The sequence below is a fragment of the Paramormyrops kingsleyae genome, chromosome 2 (genome assembly GCF_048594095.1).
Source record: "Paramormyrops kingsleyae isolate MSU_618 chromosome 2, PKINGS_0.4, whole genome shotgun sequence".
NCBI lineage: Eukaryota > Metazoa > Chordata > Actinopteri > Osteoglossiformes > Mormyridae > Paramormyrops > Paramormyrops kingsleyae.
This window is the reverse complement of record NC_132798.1, coordinates 26,879,792-26,892,489: the sequence shown is the minus strand read 5'-3', so window position 1 is coordinate 26,892,489 and position 12,698 is coordinate 26,879,792.

Sequence of the window (12,698 nt, the reverse complement as noted above, 5' to 3'; positions counted from 1 at the left end):
GTGAATACAGCTAAACCATTTCTTATTCTACGTAGGAGGAAAGCAAGTGCTTGGCAGAAACCCCCATGAACATCGGGAGAGGATGCAAACTTGGGATGGGTGGGGGGGGGGGGGCTGTACCAGATATGTATTTGGGGAATGAATGGATGTTACATTTATTGTGCTTCTGCACGTAATATTTTAGTGCATAATTATACCTATTCTGACAATGATGTTTCAGGCTTTGGAGTATTTAGGAAAGTAACAACAATTTGTATCCTGCCTTGCATGCTAACATTGCTCCTGCTGCAAGGTTGCTAACATTATATGGTAACCAGTTTGTTCTGCTCCTAGACTGCAGAGCAGCCTGTATTGCATAAAGGAAAAAATAAAGGTAATCATCTTGGCATGTACATACAGGAAGTAATCAGGGGTAGCTTATCCAGTACATGGTCCTGGGGGGAGACCTGGAGCCTATCCCAGGCAGCACAGGGTGCAAGCCAAGGCAACACACACACATTGGGTAACTCACCTGAGGAAACAGGAGTGCCCTGAAAAAAATGTGCAACATGGGGCAGACAGGCAGACTCGGCATATACAGAGAGGTGGGTTCAGACCTTCAGCCCTGGAGGAGTGAGATATTAGTACTACCTATCACACCATCCCCAGCCAATATGTTATTTTTCATTTGCAGTTTATTGCTAGGCGATATATCTCATCACTGATACCTTACTACTGTATGTTGTGTGGTGAAAGAAGAGAATAAAAACAATAGCCATCAACAACTAATATACCTCACTTAATGACAATACTCTGCACTTATTGTGAGCAATTACTTTAAGATGAGTTAAGACAAGATTTATACTGCTACTGCCACTCCTAATAATAATACAATTATAATTAAATGTTATTTGTACGGTCTGCAAATATTGGATAGGCGGTGGGGTGGAGGAAGATGAATCAATGGATGGATGAAAATTGCAAGCTCAATACCAGAACACTTGCTTCTGCATCCATTATCATAGTACTTATCCTGAATTGTCTCTATTAATAGTTAACCATATAAATCTTTAGAAAGTAAAAGTTATTGACACATTGTAACAGCCCAGAGTCATTCGGATATTGGAATATAATCTAAAAGGTGTCGACCAAATGATGTTTTCTGACAGCACACTTACAATAAAGCTATCAGTTCAACTTTGTTCAATCTTGTCATTTCTTCTCTCCTTTTATTTAAAAAAGGACTAGGTCACTGTAATAAACAACAGCACTAACCCTAATAATCATGAAAGTAACATAGGTGGTATAACAGAAAAGAATCTTTTTCTATTTTGGTAATTTGTCTAAAAATAAAAATGCCACGGTCCTATTTAACATTTTAAATATAAAAAATGGAAAATTAAAACACAAGTATACCAAAGGTAAATAATGCAACCTTCTTTGTAAATAATGTAACGACCACAGTATGTTTACTGTGTTGCACCTGCTGTCACAGAGACCTTGATAGATTGGGAAAAAAAAGTTGTTGACATTGGAGAGATTTCCATATGACAGATTAATGGCCAGTTCTACATGCCACCGGATTGGCCCCAGATGTTCAGACTGCTAGAGTGTTTGTGTCTGACAGCACGGGAGACAGGAGGCTGTCAAATTTCTTTGCTGTCAAAGGCTGCACAGCACACAGCTTGTAACCCATTATAGAATACATGGATGTAACACTTTTTAAACTATTCTATTAATTCACAATTATACTTTTAAAGGACTTCTGTCTGGTATGTTAAGAGTCAAAGCAAATCAAAAGCTGCAGTATATGGAAAGGTTTAAATTTGCATTTTAAGCCAAGTCTGAGAATAGTAAAGGTTTATCTTGACTTGCCACATTTATAAATATGCATACTCTTCTTGCCAGCTGCGGCTCACTCTTTTTTCCCCTTTTCTGGCTATTTCATGAAATATTGAAGTATTACACAATGTCCTCACCACATCCCCCTACAGTACATAGGCTCACCTCATTTTATTGCCATATTTAGAGGCAGAAAATAGCACAATAGGTTGTGTTGTACACCAGTTACATTGCACCTTTAAGTACCTCAGCCCTAATTATACAACATGCTTAAAAAAAATTGATGACCAGCAATTTGAAAAGCAGCCAGGCCTTAATGGTAAATAAAATGTGAAGGTGAGAGAAGGAAGAAGCAAAAGCTCAAAATGAGCAATGTATATTAAATATGAGTGTGAATATAACTTACTATGAATTAAAAAAGGCTATATAAATAAAATGTGTAAACTGTGTATACTGATGGCCAGATCTTAGTCAGAGTATTGATTTGAGTATTGCATATGATTAGAAATAGATATTCATTTGTTGTTAAAGTGAATATTGGTAGTTAAATAACAAAATGTGAATTTGATTGTTCATTGTACCATGGTTTTCTATTATGCTTAAAGAACCATTACTGGAATACATTCCAATATTCCACATATCAAACAAACCCAGAACTCTCCCTGGATCATTGCTAAATTGTCTGTTTTTTTACTCTGAGATATTTATATTGAAGTTAAATGTTGCATTTTGACCCCACAGCCTGTTTAAACTTGAGAAAAAATATCTAAATGATCTCTTTCAGTTGAAATTTAGTAACTTTGGGATCTATGGGAAGACTGCTGCTACAGACTTTGCAGGTTTTCCCCACTATGTGGGGTCATATTGACCCCACAATCACTTCAATGGATTCTTACTGCATTTTGGGAAGTTTTTTATCCATAAAAACACCCTGAAATTAAAATGTGATGATGTGACCTAAAGAGAAACAAGTTTATACAAAGAAGAAAAAAAAATAAAGCCTTTTTTTGATGAAGCTGTAAGACATTATGTGCCACTGTTTGGAATCAACTTCACATTAATTTTGATGGATTTTCTCTGCATTTAGGGAAGCTTAACAATCTGAAACAAACACATTAAATTTATTTTTTCATATCTAAAATATGATATGATCCAAGACTATACAATATAAGTAAAAAAAAAAGAAAGAAAAAACATACTTTAAACACCTGCAACACACTATTGTACCTTCGTGTTTGAAGTCAGTTTTGCCAACGTGTTTACTTAGTTTGATCTTGGACTGCTTTGAAGCTGTATTTATCATAATACATTTGCCTATTGCCGTGGAAACTCAATGATATTCTAGTTCAGTACACTTTTACAATAATTATACAGCCTAGGGCTGGGCAATATATTGAGTTTTTAAGATATATATTGATATATTTTTACACAAGATATAGGATGAGACAATGTTGTTTATATAAATATAGTTTATGTTGCTTTAAAATTATGCATGTACAGCCTATATTCTGTCGATTTGTCCTACCTTGTGGAGTTGCCCTAGTCACCTAGCGTAACGCGTTTCAACAGATATATTGACCTGTGCTACCCTACCAAAAAATGCTACCGTCATTTTTATGGGCTGAAACTGAAAGCAGATGATCCAAAAAAAATTTAAAAATCATGAGCATCCTACTTTCACAAAATACATGGGTAGCCAATTTCAATAAACTAAAATACAGGTACTTTATAAGGATGTCCTGTTATAAATATGTGAGCAATACTGACACATTATATAGCCTACGGAATTCATGTCTGGTAATTCGACATACATCTGATGGTTTGATCAATGTACTTAATAAAACATTATATGTATGAATGTTGAAAAACACAAATAAGACTAATCACGCAACACTCAGCTGTAACTCCAACGCAAGGTAGGATACATCGATGGGCGGTACCCAAAGGTAGGACGTTTCGATGGGTCGGGTGAAATGTTAGAAAATCGCCAATTCGTCTGTTTCTCTTCTCCCTGTCTGACTCTCACACAACTGCCCCCTGCATCACCCCTCTCCGAATGCAACCTGCCCATCCCCCTCATTCATAAGTCCTGCATGCAGCAGCAAAATGGAGACTGACACATACACAAGGAAAGCTAACGAAGAGGAGCTGGTTGGTAAACTAATATTTGCCGGTAGTTTATTTTTGAGCCATTTTTTTCATGTACACGTACAGCTGTCTGTTAGTAAAAGTTCCTGTGTGACATCGGGGACATTTGGCTCTGACTTGGAACTGTCTTTTTGTTATCACTTTATGGAAAAATTATCGATATATATATAGTTTATCGCCGTTCAGCTAAAAATATTGAGATACGATTTTTGGTCCATATCGCCTAGCTCTAATACAGCCTTTACTGGTCACAATTACACCTGCACCTCCACAAATAAACAGGGCAAAAGTGTAAAATGTTTTTATAATATAAACATGGATCAAAAGACAAAGGAGTCTATTTACATACTGCTATTAAATTATCATGTGGGAGACATCATGGCATGATTGACTGCAAGACGATAGTAGTTGAGTTACTGACCAATGATGTTCTAGGGGTTGTTGAAACTAATGAAGAGGAGGAACTTTCAGAGGAAGAAGACAATGTTGAGGCAAACTCTGACAGCAAAGAAGATTCTGACCAGGATGAAGAAGTGGAGGAAGAGACAGTTTTGTCCAAAAATGGGGATATCTGTTGGGTCTCTGTGCCATGTGCACAACAATTAAGAATTAATAAAATTTTCATTTTATTTCATTGTGTGTGTGTGTGTGTGTGTGTGTGTACCAAAATGCTTTTTATTTTCCTAGAGATTCTGAAATTACATTTCAGTTAGCCACTGCACTCTCTGGGAAAACCTGCTCCAAACTGCTTTACTAAAATTACATTCCATGCATTGCATTTTGCATCTCAGTATAAGTATCATATATCAGAGGTGGGCATGGTGAGGTCATGGGTTTAGTCAGTGGGTTTCCCATTTCTGTGGCAACTGATCATTACCCCCTATTCCAAAAGTCTTACTCTATTTATACTTATTACGTTGTTAGAAATAAATATGGCTAGTTCTATCCATTTCTCTACTTCTTCAGATCAAGAATGACCGGGAAAATTCCGGAATATAGGGATAGTCATTTTTCTGTTTGGCAGCTTACCTTCCCCCATTTACCTTCACCATGAAAAATGGTTGAGTAGTTTAAATATAGCATATTGGATATATTTACCTATATTATATAAAAGATCAAAAAGAGCTATTATTATTAATAATAATAATAATAATAATAATAATAATAATAATAATAATAACAGTTATTTCCACCTTGACCTCATACAGTATAAGTATTATGAATGATGGATGGATGGATCATTTCCTCATGGGATCCAGACCATACAACACGTGATTTAGCCAAGTGATTGTTAATCTTACTTGTCAGGGATGTCCCAGCTATTGGTAGACAGGACATCTCCTTCTATACACTGGACTCCTGCCGCACCTGCCATGGATCTCTAGGATTGCAGTCCTGAAGAACCAGTCAAACTGGTTTGTCAAGGAGTTCTGTTTCTCTAGTCTCAGGTGTTTCTCATGCCTAGCCATGCACCAACAAAGCTGTTGATCATCTAGGTTGTTTTCCGCTTCCTATTTCAGCACACAGCCTACCGAATCCTGGTGCAAGATCGTCCAGTTCAGTCTGGGAGTCTGAGCAGTCTTTGTGAGTTTTGCCTTCTGATTACTACCTGTTTTTCTATCTCTAGATTCTGATTTTCTACCCTGCTTACCTGCCTGTCGTCTGCGCCTTGCCTGACCTTTGTCTGTCCCTCAACCTCTATTTTATCCTCTGATTTTGCTTGAGTATGTTTCTGCCCTACCTGGTTTCCAACCCTGGAATGTTTGACGCTCGCATTTTTTGATTGGAGACACTCTTTTGAGCAGTTTGCAAGTCTGCACATCCTTTTTGGCCCACACCATTACAGCATGAATTCGGCAGAAGATGGATTCAGCAGACTCCAGTGAGAACAAGCAGCTGATGGAGGCACTCAGCAAGCATGGGGTCTTGCTGGGTTGGTATCAGTCCCAGATGGTTACCATCAATGAATTGATGGAATCATTAGCCAGTAGAATGACTGAATTGGCTCAGCAGATTCACCCTCACTCAGCCTGCTGCTGCTTCTCCCCCTGCAACATCTGTCAGGGAGCCCCACCTTCCTCCTGCTGAGAATTACAGTGACGCTCTGGTCTTCCAGCTCCAGTCTTCTACATTCCCAACTGAATGATCTTGAGTTTGTTATCACACTGCTGACTGGTCCAGCATGCGAATGGGTGATACCAACATGGGACAACCATCAGCCACCCTGTCATTAATTCAGCAGCTTCACTGAAGAAATTAAGAGGATCTTTCACTGCTCTTGAGCTCCTCTGCCTCTACCAAGGAAATCAGCCAATGTCAGAACATGCTATAGCATTTGGACCCTGCCCATGGCCAACAGCTTGGAGAAGTGATGCCTTCTACCATGATGGAGGACATTAAAGATGAGCTGGCCAACATTAACATCCCCAAATCAAGGGGCTCATTGATCTGGCAATTAAGGTGGACAACCAGATTAACCAGCTTAACCAGTGAAGCAGCGGGCAATGGAGTTGAGAGGACTATGCTAGGTTTATGCTGCTGGCACCGGGTAATTCTCAGCCTGCAGCGACTGCTCTGGAACCCATACAAGGTGGACTCGACTTGCCTTTCACCTGAGTCCCAATGTCATTTCCAGAAGAAAACATATTTAAACTGTGGACAGAATGGACATTTTGTGGCAACCTGCCCATTAAAAGCACACGTCAACCAGAGATCAGGGATACCCTCTACCTGTAGAACCTGCCTTGGTCATGATTCTGTCCTGGGAAGCCCATCGTGAGTCTCCAGCTGCCTAGTTGGATACAGGGGCTGGTAAGAGTTTCATCGACATACCACTAATGGAACAATGGGAGATCCGAGTCATACAGTTACAGAGTTTCGTCAGGCTTTCACCCTCGGACAAATAGACAGACAGAACGGTCTGACCTGGGACACATGCTGCAGTGCTTGTCTTCCCAGTCCTCATCCCTGGAGATGGAGATTGTGGTCCCTTCTGCCCAGCACTTCCTGTGTCGATGGCAGTGTACCTGAGAGCAGGCCTGGGCCATTTTTCTGCTATGCCAACGCCGGATGGAGAGGTATGCAAACTGGTGCTGTACAAGAGTTCCTCTCTACTGTGATGGACAGAGAGTGTGTCTATCCACCAGGTTTGTGGGACCTTTTTTCCTCACTAAGGTGCTCAGTCCCATTGAAGTTGCCCCTATCCATATGCTGAGTGCATCCCTCTTTTCACATGTCCTCGATGAAGTCCATTGCTGTCAGCCCCCTGGTGACACCACTGTTGCCACTTCCACCTTCTTAGATGAATGATGGGGGTGACACTTACACAGTCCACCACCTCTTGGATGTCTGGTTTTGGGTTCGAGGTCTGCAGTACCTGGTGGACTGGAAGGGCTATGGTCCAGACTGAAGATACTCGTTTCAGCACTTTGTAAGTCTGCACTTGAATCCATTTTGGCCCACACCAGAACATTGCCATTTGCATGGTTTGTCGTTATATGGCAGGGGTCCTCAACCATGCTCTTGGAGATGAACCACCCTGCCAAGAGTAGATGCAGCCCTAGTTAACAGGGATTGGGGACCCCTGTTACAGGGTTTATTCCATGCCAAATATAGATCAACTTAGTCCTTCACCATTAGAGTTTATCTTAATTTTCATATTTTGATGAGATGAAGTTGATTATATTGTTTGTCTTAGACTTTAGCTAGACTTTTTTTCTAGAGTAAAATAAGAACAGGACATATGATAGGTCAACAATATTCCAGTTCATATGTATGTATATTTTCATTACATCTATATGTTTGTATTAATAACTCATCATTGTCACACACTGTCAATTTTAGAACAAGTAATTGGGTCTTCAAAAAGTAAATTGTGGTTTATAGGAAAGTTACTAGATTGATGAAGGGATAATCAGCAGTATAATTTTAGAAAAAAAAAACACGTTTTGGTTTGAATTTCATCTAAGTGGTTGTAATATATGTTTCAATGAATCCTTCCTGATTAAATGAAACTATTTATTGCCTTAAATATACAATTATCTAATTATTATGATTAAAATTGAAACACAATGTATCAATGATACTGCACATTATACAGCTGCAGAAAGAATTAAGAGACCACATTCATTCATTACTCAATTTATTGGTGTGCATCTGTGAATAATGTTTTTTTTTTTTTGCAAACTGCAGCCTGGCTCTTCCCTGCTTCTCAGTGATGAAGGGCTTCTTCCTTGCTTTATGGGACTCCAGTCCTGCTTCTAGGAGCCTGATACAAACTGCCCTAGCAGTGCACTTCACACCTGCACTTAATGTGTCCCATTCCTTCTGAAGGACACTTGATGCCATTCTGTGATTCATGAGAAACTGTTGGATAACTTAGGGGTCATCTCTGGCTTTTACCCTTTACCTAACTGGTTTCTGGTTGTTCCCAGTGTCTCCTGCTTCACCTTATTCTTGTATAATGGTGTCTTAGAAATGCTGAATCTTGAGGTATCCTGCTCCTCAGCGTAGCCTCCTGCCAGCAGAATCAGGATTAAACCAGCATTTAAGGATGTAGATTTGTTTAAAAATATAGAGTGGTCTCTTAAATTTTTCTGCAGCTGTATGTTAGAGTGCCTCAGAGTAGGACGGCGAGATAGAAATTTTGAAAGTATGTTGCCTGCTAACCAAATAGGTAAACGCAAATTCAAATCACATTTTATTAATATGTATTACTATTAATGCAATCACACATACAGGCATCCCATCCAGGGTATACCCCTGACCAGAATGAACCATTCAAAGCTTGATGGATGCATGGATCATGCATATTTTCCCCTAACTAAAGTAATTTCACCACAGGGTTAGAATTTAAATTACGATAAAGAGACTTCTAAAAGCCTCTATAAATAATGTATTTATTATGCTGAAACATGCGGTGAAGGTGCATTGTAATCTTATCATACAACCACATTGAAACTGCAGAAATTAATTGCTTCTACAGAGCAGAATAAACATAGTTGATTCAACTCTGGAAGTCAGTTATTTGGCTGGTTCTTTATATGTGGATGTCACATTTAGCACAAACCCATAAGAATAAGTGAAAGCAGCCATTTATAAAAAAAGAAAAAGAAAATGCAGCTTCATATTTGTCCAAACTATACATCCATCATCTCAGTTTCCATTTCCGCTCCAGACAGATTATGGAATCTGTCCAAAAGAGGAAACACCGTGGACAGTACAAGGCTTGTGTCTGACCTAATGGCAGGTGATTCATAGAGAGATATTCTGCAGTGGCAGGGGGGATATGAAAGGCCGGCCAATTGCATTATTGCTTTGTTCTCTTTCTCTCTTTTAAATGTTTCTTGACTCAAGTTACAGCCAGATGGTTATAATCATCTCTGTAAACACAAATCATGTTAGGTGAATTAATAACTAATGAAGTTGTTTAACTAATTGAGTTATTAATTTGATGTTGAAATTTCACTAACACTTTGAATGGTTGGGGGGCCCCCGAAGAGAGGTTTGGAAACTGAAGTGATGTTCTTCTAAACATAGAAGATTTTGGTCATAGAAGATATCAGTAGTAGTAGAATCATACGAGATACCAGTAACTTAACACTATAGTAGTGGGTCAGAGTGGTGGCTCTGTGCCAGCAATTGGATGGTTGCTGGTTCAAATCCCATGAATGCCTATAGTAATTCTACTCCATTGGGCTCTTGAGCAAGGCCCTTAACCTGCAGTTGCTTCGTCCTGGGTATGATGTTAATCTACATCCAGCCCTATAAGGAGGTCCTCCTACTTACAGGGAAATTTGGGGGTTGGTGGCAGGATTGGCACTCCAGCCACTGGAAAAAAAACACACACTGGTCCATTTGGACTAGTGTGGTGCTGAGGTATCACCTGCCACATGGCTGCACTCATCCCTGAGGTGGTTCATCATGTGGCGGGTGCAGTGACGTGCTGTAATCAGTGTGTGCCCCTTACACACTGTAATAAGTGCATGCTCCTTACACACTGTAATCACTGCATGCTCCTTACACACTGTAATCACTGCATGCTCCTTACACACTGTAATCACTGCATGCTCCTTACACACTGTAATAAGTGCATGCTCCTTACACACTGTAATCACTGCATGCTCCTTACACACTGTAATCACTGCATGCTCCTTACCTCTCCAACACCATATTGGTGTAATAGAATGGTGATTTTCCACACAGATAAACAGCTTTAAACATATAATTTAATGGCCTAAGGCTTTTGAACAGTACTGTATTTATGTATTTGTGTTATATATCTACGTACACATTCAGTAGCCAGTTTATTAGGTACATCTGCTTATTAACTCAAACATCCTGCTCCGCCAAACAATGACTACATCTAAACATCTAGCATACAGACAGAATCAAGAGGTTCACTGACTTTGTGGTGAAGCATGAGAAGTTTACAGAGAATGGTGTAATAAACAAGATAACATCCAGACAGGGGCAGATTTGTTAAAGAAAACAGTTAATCACAATGTTCAGAGGAGAATGGGCAGACTCATTAAAGCTAGCAGGAAGGCTACGAACGTGCTACAGCAATGTCTGGCAGAAAGGCATCTCTGAACAAACTTATCAACCCTTGAAGTATAACTAGGAACACAAATGGGGTCCTAGGCAGTACTACCTGGGAGTTCTAATAAAACACCCACATACAAATAGTTCATATTTTTTCAACAATAATCATGTTCAGGAAATCTGTTGGAAAATCCTACATACCCCATAGTTGCTTAACCAATTCCTTTAAAGAATATGAAATAAAATATATCTACCAAATAATAAAATAATATATCAAATCATTTAAAATACTAACAAAAAAGAAAAATATGAGCACCACCTCTGGCTATTGGTATTTACCCTGCATGGAGAGGAGGACTGCAAGCCTCTAACAATCTTGTTCCACCTCCAGGGGATCCAGTCACTGCCGTGATGAAGCACCACCATGGTCTAAGCTAACATCCTACCCCTAGGGCCTACAGTACCCTGGAAGACTGGATATATCCTACCCCTAGGGCCTACAGTACCCTGGAAGACTGGCTACATCCTACCCCTAGGGCCTACAGTACCCTGGAAGACTGGCTACATCCTACCTCTCGGGCCTACAGTACCCTGGAAGACTGGCTACATCCTACCCCTAGGGCCTACAGTACCCTGGAAGACTGGCTACATCCTACCTCTCGGGCCTACAGTACCGTGGAAGACTAGCTACATCCTACCCCTAGGGCCTACAGTATCGTGGAAGACTGGCTACATCCTACCCCTAGGGCCTACAGTACCCTGGAAGACTGGCTACATCCTACCCCTAGGGCCTACAGTACCCTGGAAGACTGGCTACATCCTACCCCTAGGGCCTACAGTACCGTGGAAGACTGGCTACATCCTACCCCTAGGGCCTACAGTACCCTGGAAGACTGGCTACATCCTACCCCTAGGGCCTACAGTACCCTGGAAGACTGGCTACATCCTACCCCTAGGGCCTACAGTACCGTGGAAGACTGGCTACATCCTACCCCTAAGGCCTACAGTACCCTGGAAGACTAGCTACATCCTACCTCTCGGGCCTACAGTACCCTGGAAGACTGGCTACATCCTACCCCTAGGGCCTACAGTACCCTGGAAGACTAGCTACATCCTACCCCTAGGGCCTACAGTACCCTGGAAGACTGGCTACATCCTACCCCTAAGGCCTACAGTACCCTGGAAGACTGGCTACATCCTACCCCTAGGGCCTACAGTACCGTGGAAGACTAGCTACATCCTACCTCTCGGGCCTACAGTACCCTGGAAGACTGGCTACATCCTACCCATAGGGCCTACAGTACCGTGGAAGACTAGCTACATCCTACCTCTCGGGCCTACAGTACCCTGGAAGACTGGCTACATCCTACCCCTAGGGCCTACAGTACCCTGGAAGACTAGCTACATCCTACCCCTAGGGCCTACAGTACCCTGGAAGACTGGCTACATCCTACCCCTAGGGCCTACAGTACCCTGAAAGACTGGCTACATCCTACCCCTAGGGTCTACAGTACCCTGGAAGACTGGCTGCCCCTACCTGCACAGAGAGAAAGTCCCAGGTGCCACGTTAAATCATCAGACTGATAAACTAATAGAAAGACTCAGGCAAACCCAGTTCATCATTCTATACCACAGGAATGGCTACTCACGTCTTTTGTTTTTACCTGGTAGTCTGGGAGACGAAGGACACTGCTAGTGCATGGTTCAATGAGGTGCTGGTCACCTACCATAAGGTTCTGAGATCCCGACAGACATACACCGCTACCTCTCTGTGATATCGTGGATCATTCAGAGACCCGGGCTGAAAACCTCAGGTGCTGGATAATCTGCAGGTCGCAGACCTCACCACCAATTCTATGAAGTGCCCTCTATTACTTAAAGAGTCTCATTACCTGAGGTATTGAATTGAAAATGGCTTCCTGAAACTGTAGAAGAAGAAGATCATCTCCATCAAGAATACCTCAAGTCAACTGACAAAAAAAACCCTGTGTACCCACATTTACTTACATTCCTGGGGTTGTTTGGGAATTACAGACAGATTCTTCCCTCTTGTTGACTTCTTTGGACCAATCGAAGAAGGAGATCTGGATCCTGGAAATGGAAACTATGTTCCAGACCTTAGAAATAACCTCAGAACTTACGGCTCAGAACTCAACCTAAGAGCCCCTGACTGCCACTGGCAAGAC